The 8,729-nt window shown below is 36.4% G+C and overlaps 1 long non-coding RNA gene across 1 annotated transcript; it reads right to left on the bottom strand.

Annotated features, from left to right (window-relative positions):
* Positions 1-2,355: 2,355 nt before the first annotated feature.
* LOC140327673 (uncharacterized) lies at positions 2,356-6,561 on the bottom strand. The gene is made up of 3 exons (XR_011920070.1): positions 6,405-6,561; positions 6,152-6,208; positions 2,356-2,822 (listed from the first exon to the last, which is right to left on the bottom strand). It is a non-coding gene; the product is annotated as an uncharacterized lncRNA (long non-coding RNA).
* Positions 6,562-8,729: the final 2,168 nt, after the last annotated feature.

An 8,729-nucleotide genomic window follows, 5' to 3' on the forward strand; every position in this document is an offset into this window, starting at 1 on the left:
CAGCTCTAAGGAGTACACTGATCACGCATTAAGAAAGGTTTTCCTTAAAGTTCTCCCTTGAGATCAGTGTTCTCAGCAGCTACTGCCTACGTCCCCCCCAAACACCACATCTACGTTGGCAAAAACACTTGCTAATGGTATGAAGCTTCCTTCCTGCACACAGGGAAGAACAAATAGTTTTCCCATGACTCAAAGTGCCATTAGGTATTTATTTAACACCTATTTAGACAGACATCTTTTCATAGGCTGAAACATGAGCTTTGTCTATCAGAAATATTGCTGAATTTTTAAATGGAGGGTAGCGGTAAAGTATAGGTAAAGTATAATGTATAAGTAAAGTCAGTCTTTAAGTAAACATATAAAAACGTATTATTTCCCCTTTGACACACTGATCTGCCCTTTGCTCCAATAACAGACAATCCAAAGTCCCATAGTCAGTTATTAACCACATGAAGTAAAAACTTCCACTATTCTGAAGCCAGAAAGTTCTTTATTTTCATTATTATTCCAATCCATTTCTGTATTCTCCTTTTTAAAATATTATTCCCGGGCCCTCATGTTGATGTTTTGGTTTAAGTAATTTTTCAGTAACTGACTTGGAACAAGCATAGAGATAAGAGGTCTGATTTATTAAAGATATTTAAGATTGGAAAAAATAGACTATGGGAGAATCTGGATGATCCAGCAAACCTGGACTGAATCTGCTCCAGGATTGAAAACATTTACTAGCTAAAAGCAAATGATTTTAAAGCAATGAATTCCAGGTTTGTTGAATCACCTAGGTTCTTTTAGAATAATCTGCCATCTCCAGTATTGAAGTGCTTTAACAAATCAGGACCAAATAGTTTGGCACTTCTAGACACTTATTTACAACACTTTTCCAGTTTCAAGTAATAAAGTCAGACCCAGCTAGGCAACGAGCACCCTTTTGGAAGGTGTACACTTAGTGCTAGCCTAAGTCTTATGATTTCTACAAAGAGGATTCCAGTAAATGGTATGGGCTTTAGATTTCTAATAATTTGGATGCTCTGGTGAATTTTTTACTAATCAAATATATTAGTCAGTCCCACTACCTCAAATTTAAGTATAAATACTGAAACTTTAAACCCCCATACATGATCAGGTAGTTTAGGGACATTCAACAAAGTAACATACATTTAAAATTGAACTTTTATTTATGCATATATGAAAATTAAAATATCAGTACAAGACATGGGGTAAAATCCTGTACTGGCAAAGAATGACAAGGCAAAACTCTAGCCATCAAAAGCCATTGGGGATGAGCGAGCGAGAATATTAAGTTCGATCTTGCAGCGAATCGGGCCTTTCTCGCTTACCGAAAATAAGCAAGAACGGCCTTCTGATTTGTCGAGAGGTCAAGCTCTCGCCGAACAGGAGGATTTCCAGGGCTGCATGATGCAGCCCTGGAAATCCTCTGCGATCCCCGGACCTCAGAACCTCCTGACATTGTAATATAAGTATCTCTTACAAATGATACATTTGTATCTGTAACAAATGTATCATTTGTAAGAGATACTTATATTACAATGTAAGGAGGTTCCCCTTTGCTGTGCATCTTCTCTATGATTGCAGCTGTGGCTGCATTCGTTGAGAAGAGTGTGCATTCCCCGGGGCACTAGAGGTTAATTAACCCCCTAGTGCCCCAGGGATCGCAAACAGGGAGATTCCCAGAGCTGAATGCAGCTCTGGGAATCCTCCTGTTTTAATTTCCTTTTCCGATAGTTTCGCGAAATCGGTTTGCCGAAATTTCGCAGAACCATTGGAAGTTCGAGGAAATTTTTGCAAGAATGCCAGAGGCATTCTCGCTCATCCCTAAAAGACTTGGTGATGTGTTTCACCATCCGCTTCATCGGACCATATATAAATAGTGCAATTTTCATTAATTACAGGATTTTATACCATGTTTTGTACTGATATTTTAGTTTTTATTTATGTATACATATATATAATTATATATATATATATATATATATATATGTGTGTATGGTAGTTTGGTAAAAATTCCTAAACTATCTCATAAAAAGCATAAACTAGAAAAAAAGAAATCCCCAGAGCTCAGTTTTATTATGTTAAAAGCAAATACAGTGGTGCTTGAAAGTTTGTGAACCATTTAAAATGTTTGTATGAATGAGACCTAAAACATCATCTGTTTTTCAAAAAAGCCCTAAAAATAGATGAGCAAAACCTAGGTAAACCAATGAAACAAAAAATTATATTTGATCATGTGTATATTGAAAAAACATTATCCAACAACACATTTATATGTAACAAAAATAAGTGAATCATGCTCTCTGTATTTTGTGTGACCCCCCCCCCCCCCCCCTTGTGCTTCAATAACTGCAACTAAATATCAGTCCTGCATATCGACTTGGAGGTATTTTAACCCATTGCTCTATACAGAACAGCTTCAGTTCTTGGATGTTGGTGAGTTTGCTCTCACAAACTGCTGACTTTAGTTTGCTTTTTCACAGCATTTCAGGTGGATTAAGGTCAGGACTTGCCCATTTCAGAACATCCACTTTACTCTTCTTTAACCATTCTTCAGTAGAATGTTTTGTGTTTTTAGGATCATTGCCTTGCTGCATGAACCTCTGTCTCTTGAGATTCAGTTTACAGACAGATGTCTTGAAAAACAGGGCAAGATTAGCCAGTAATGGGGAAGATTTCAACTCTGGAAATATAGACAATATTGGTGACTAGTCATTTGCCCTTCATTTGCAAAGAAAAGCTTCCAGAGTTCAGTTCCTCTTTAAAGTTATTGTGGGGTTACGAGTTCTTGCAAGTCATTTTGTGCCGTGATACTGCAATAAAGGTTAATTATGAATCATTTATTTCTGATTAAATAGAATTAACAGGAAAATAAAAATACATCAATACTAGGTGTTAATTCTATGTATTTGCAGTCTATATCTTTTCATGGGATCATTCAAAGTTTAATAGTGAGGTAGTGTGTTGAGTGGAATGCTGACATTAAAGTAAACTGACCCATGTTGTCTATTTAAACAGCAAATATTCATTTTTACTGCAGTAAAAGTTATACATCATTATTTAATTTTCAGCCCAATTATAGCTAACATTCAAACAAGAAGCACTATCAAAGTATTTTGTTAATTAGTGTAATATACAAGTGTTGTACTTGAAAATGTACTTTTCAAAATTCAAAAAAAACATTGTGTAGTTGTGCTTTTCTGTAGCTGTACTATAGGAGCCTTAACACGTTTTAATTTTCCTGTTATCAGATGAGATCTTACAAATGTTACAACAGTTCACCATCTACCTTCTACACATCTTATCTCCAAATAGTTTCTATTGTAATGCAGGGATGCTGGATAATGTAGTCTATTGTTCTTTCTACTTTGAGTGTCACATGATCAGATATGATTGGCCCACTTGCTAGGAAATTTAGAGATAAGGGGAAATGAAAAGTAGTGCACTGTGCAAGCACATTTTTGCCAATTTCACAATCAGTTATCAACCTGATTGCTTTTAAAATTTTGCTATAATAATTTAATATTGTAATTTTAGATTTAAAATAAAAATATAAAATATATAAAACAGCAATCAAAGCAGATGTGTATTTTAATACATCCACTACTTTATGGGGGAACCAAGGACACATGAGAACCACATGAGAACTACGAAAGAATATTGGCTAGACTGGTGATATAAAGCTAGCTACCTACATAGTCTCTACCGTACTGTCTCATAAATTGACTCTGTATCCAGTTAATCTGACATTGCCTATTCCTGTTTGTTTTGATTGAAAAAGCTTTTTTCATTTTCTACATTTAAGGTTTTTTATTACAGCGCTGCATAATATGTTGGTGCTATATAAATACTGTTTAACAATATTAATAATACTAAGAATTTGGCCACTACATTGCAGGCACTCATTTCCATTTTGCAAGCTTTAGATAAGCAAAGAGAAATAAAATCTTAATTGTTTTTGTTTCAGAAGAACACAATTGCAACTAGCACCAGGTCTCTTTACCTGACAATCTTTTCTGGATAGTTGCCCTCACCCCCCTGCAATGGACACGCTTCAGTATCCCATACATGTCCGTTCTGTCAATCATAGTCCCTGTGCTATGACTCAACAATAATCTGCTGATTTCTCACTTGGACACAAAATCAAGCGGTGGTCTATGCCAAACACATCAGTTTGGGTCCCGACCGAAAGTTTAAGAAACACTGCTCTATAGTACCCCGATGGCTCCTTTACCACTAATAAGAAAAAGGTTAGGTTGGGGGTAAGGGGATGGGAAAAGTAATTTGGCCAGCACACACAGTAATTAGACCCTCCCAGAAAGGAAGCACAAGGTGGAAGGTGGTCATGTTAGGAAATTGACTCTCCTGGAGTAGTTAGATTTTCTATAAAGTTCTAAAGCACATTGCAGGCCAACAAAAAGCAACTTTTGTAAAGAAACAAAACATTAAGTAAGCATTTGACTGATTTGTCTGTACTTTTACCTGCAGTGTTTAAATTGATGAAAGGATCTCTTCTATGTTTTTATTGCACAATCAATCAAGACTAAAGTGTTATATATGAGCAGCATAATTCCAGCTAGCCTGGCAAATGTCGAATATAATTATGTCTGCCTTTGTATATGAGGTTTACTCCCTGAAGAACAATAGAACCCTCCATTCTTCAAGCATTGCATAATAGTTTGCTGTGTTTTCAGAATACATGGTATGCAAAGGTAAAATATTATGTCAAAGTGCCAAATTCCTTCCTGCTAGGACTTCCCGCATCGTTACTTTTAACTTTTCCTGTTTTTCTGAAAGCATATAGCTTTCAGTTGCCAAGAATGTTCTTGATGTCTCTTATAGGCAACAAATGGGCATTAAAACCAGTCCAGGAATAAAAAAAAATACCCTTGCAGTGGGGTTAACCCCCAGATAACAGGATGAATGTGCTCATATAGGCCTAGGGTAGATGTAAGGAGTAACTGTACTTACTTTATTGCCTTGCTCCAGCAAACTCCCCAGGACCCGTCTTTGCAGCCTCTTCATAAGTCACTCAGTGCTCAGTGCTACAGTCACAGGTGCTAAATTCATCCCCTAAAATGCAGGACAAATGGTCCTGCATTGTAAGGGAGGACAATGAGGGTCCATCCAAAACCTAGAAGTCTGATCGCATGTAACCCTTGCGGTGTAGGTGCATCGCCAATGCAAGAAATTCTTTTTTCAGATCCCAGAGGTAAGCCTTATGGATAATTTACCTTTTTAATGAGATTTTTACTGATCAGATTTTTATTTTATCCTTGCTATTTCAAACCACTTGAAGTGATATCAGGTTTCGTGAGCACAAGCAATCGTGTCACTCATATGCCCATACATTCCCTGTGAGAAAGGCCACCATTGTCATTTCAGGCTCCTGTTTTAGCTAAGTGATAGGTAGGATGTGCCCCCTTTATATGTCTGAATATCTTTGGATGTAGATTATGACTTATTTAAAGCCTATCTTACTAGTCACTCACTAACTTTGATGATAAAAATATTGAAGCTACCATTTTTTTCTTGATTTCAAAGGTGCAAACTCTGTGCCCATCATATTCTTTTTTTACCTGTAAATTGCATAAATGGGGTGAAAAATAATAATAATAATGTCAAAAGATAAAGGTCAGGTAGTTCCAGTATATTATTTGCCCAATTTAGGCTGGAAGAAATAATAAATAATATCACTTAGTTACTTGTGTTACTATTTAACAAGTAAAATAAACTAGAATGCATCCAGTGAAGTCTAATTCTCCAAACACATTTAAGATCATTAGCTCTTTAGGTAGTGAAGGCTGAATTAAGATGACAAATCTGATCTGTATCATTAAAAACTAAGCCAACAAATCATTTCTTTCTGTCCTCACTCGTTCCTTTAAAGTGTAAGTCGGGTTTGCAGTATTTAGATTACCATGCACATAGTGTACTCTTAAGCTTCTGACCTTCCAAAACTTGGCATGTAATGAAATGCAATGGTCTGCTTAGCAGCAAGCATGACAAGGGTCTCTGATATATTTTTAAATAGGTAATTATAGCAAGCATTGTGTCATATTAGCACAAGGTTCCTAGTGCTGGAGGTCATAGAAAAATATTCTCAAATTAAAGAGCACATTGACATAAAGAACAGACTCACCTCATGTGTTGGGATCCTCTGCCACAAAATTTGTTCCGGATCATGGCAGTCTTTTCTCTGTAACACACAATCCATACAGCATGGTCACCAATGTGCCCCAGCAATAAAAAATGTATTTGATGCTCTAAATCTACATAGCCAGGGTAAATTTATTTATTAATTATGAACTGCAGCAATGGCATTTTGTGGCTCTCCTTCTAGGTAGTAAGGGTTTTGTCTGGGAATAGGGGTTTGGTAAGTGAAGAACAATTACCTTATTACTTGCTCCCCTGAAAGTTGCCAGCTCCTTTCCATTCCTAGTATTCATGTTGGCCCTCGACGCTCCCATCTCTGGTCCTGCATGGCACTTAATGATGTTGAATAGTGGATGACCGCATAACCAGAAAATAGAAGTGGATTTGTGGGACAGGTTGTCTGGTGGGGAGACAAAACCTGTTGCATCAAGCAATAAAGTAAGCTTTCTATTTAATGACTGACTGTAGCTCAGGGCCATTAGGTTGATGTGAATTCCTGGCAACCAAGTTAATTGTGTTTTTTCCAGGAAAAAAATAGTTTTCTATGTGGGTCAACAGTCTTTGCAACAGCATATTCATTCTTTTGTGAATTCATCCAGCCACTTTACAATTGGTCATTATTTTACAAAATAATTGTCTCCTTTAGGAATGAAACAAACCAAAAATGAAAAAACCAAATCCAGCCAAAATGTTACTATAGTATTGGATAGAATAAAGAATAGCTAGATGCTATGTCGATGGAAAGATTTAATTCAGATGGACAGCATGATGAGTAATAGTAAAAGTAAAGGAAAAAAAAAGTAAAGGAACTTGCACAGCAGGCTGACAACGCTGCTGCTCATTTCACAGCAGTGACTTACTGTTGTCAGCCTGCAACAAGAAGTCCTGTTACTTAAATGATCTCCATGTAAGAAACTTTACAGATGTAGTGATGTTTCCAGTTCTACAGTCAGTGCTGTTCTGTCTGGAGGGCAGAGGGAGGAGGATGAGCAAGTACCCCAATGAATCATCCTCAATAGTAAACAGTAACATTTGTAAGGCTAGGTACACATGTGCAATAATTGTTGTTAGAAATCAAAGGACTAACAACAGATAAACAATTATGCACAATTATTTTGAATCGTTATAGTGCATGATACTGTATACGCTGTAAAAATACGATCGTTCAAATATATTCCAGCAGTTATGTACATATAGAGAACTCTCTTCCCCATTACTCACTTTGAAATTTTTACAAAGAACAAGAGGGCACTCTTTGCGTCTGGAGGAAAAGAAGTTTAAGCTCCGGATAAGGAAGGGATTCTTCACTGTAAGGTCTGTGAAAATCGGCTCCCTTAGGAAGTAGTTTCAGCAACTACTATAGATTGCTGGAAAAAGTTGGATGCTTTTCTAGAAGCACAGAATATAACTTGGTATTAAGGCTTTAAAGTAAAAATAACAGTGATTGTTGATCCAGGGAACATCCGATTGCCTCATGGAATCAGGAAGGAATTTTTTTTTCCCGTTGAAGCAAATTATACCAGGGTTTTTTTGCCTTCCTCTGGACCAACTATGTTATAGGGTTTTATATCTGGGATATGTTAATTTCCCTAGGGGTTGAACGTGATGGACTTATGTCTTTTTTCAACCTAACCTACTATGTAACTATGTAATTATGTACACACACTAGATACGATCATTTTAACGATACAGGAAGTGACGTGTACCAGGCAAGTGTATCACTGAACACAATAGATATTGAATGATTGCTCTCAAACTGATCCGCCAGGATGATCGTTTGTTTCCAGCTACATCCCTCGTTCATCGGCGTCACTGTGCACTTTTTTTGTTTCGATTATATCCAACGATCACTTGTTAAACATTTGTTTCCAATGACAATTATTGCACGTGTGTACGTAGCCTTAGCTTCTGTTGTTTCCGCATAGCAGATTCCTAAACAATGTCAGTGAACGGTTACACTACATTAGATTTCTGTCCATACAATGCTTCAGAGTTTATATTTAATTTGGCTACCGTTGAGATTCACAGAAGCAGATCCTTTAAATGTAGAGGATAAATATGGCTGCCCTTATGTACCTATACAACTGCAAACAATTATTGGGAATCAAGTTTTCAAAACACATGAACTGGTAAGCAATTTTTAATATGACTGTCTACTATACTTCCCCCTTTATAAAAACATCTATAGAACAACAATTTAATGTAAATGCTTTTATAAAAGATAAAATCATCGTTATTTTGATATTTGCATTACAAATACCTTGCCGTTTAAAAACTCAGCAATGCAATCTCTCTCTGGTTTTCCTATTCCCCTCTCTGTTGAGTTGTGCTCTGTACAGACTGAGACAATAATTAAGGATGAATATGACATCAGTCAAATCACAGTGGCACATGCTGAATACCTAGAACAAATAGCGACATCATACATATTAATCTGTCCTTCTGTATGCCCTAGATTGATAAGAATTATTTGTTCTGTTCATACTGTATTGTTTTTTTACATTGACACATCATATTAATGTATTTCTACATGTATGTATTTAATAATATTCAATGTATTTAAT

This window comes from Pyxicephalus adspersus, chromosome 3 (genome assembly GCF_032062135.1).
Source record: "Pyxicephalus adspersus chromosome 3, UCB_Pads_2.0, whole genome shotgun sequence".
Taxonomy (NCBI): domain Eukaryota; kingdom Metazoa; phylum Chordata; class Amphibia; order Anura; family Pyxicephalidae; genus Pyxicephalus; species Pyxicephalus adspersus.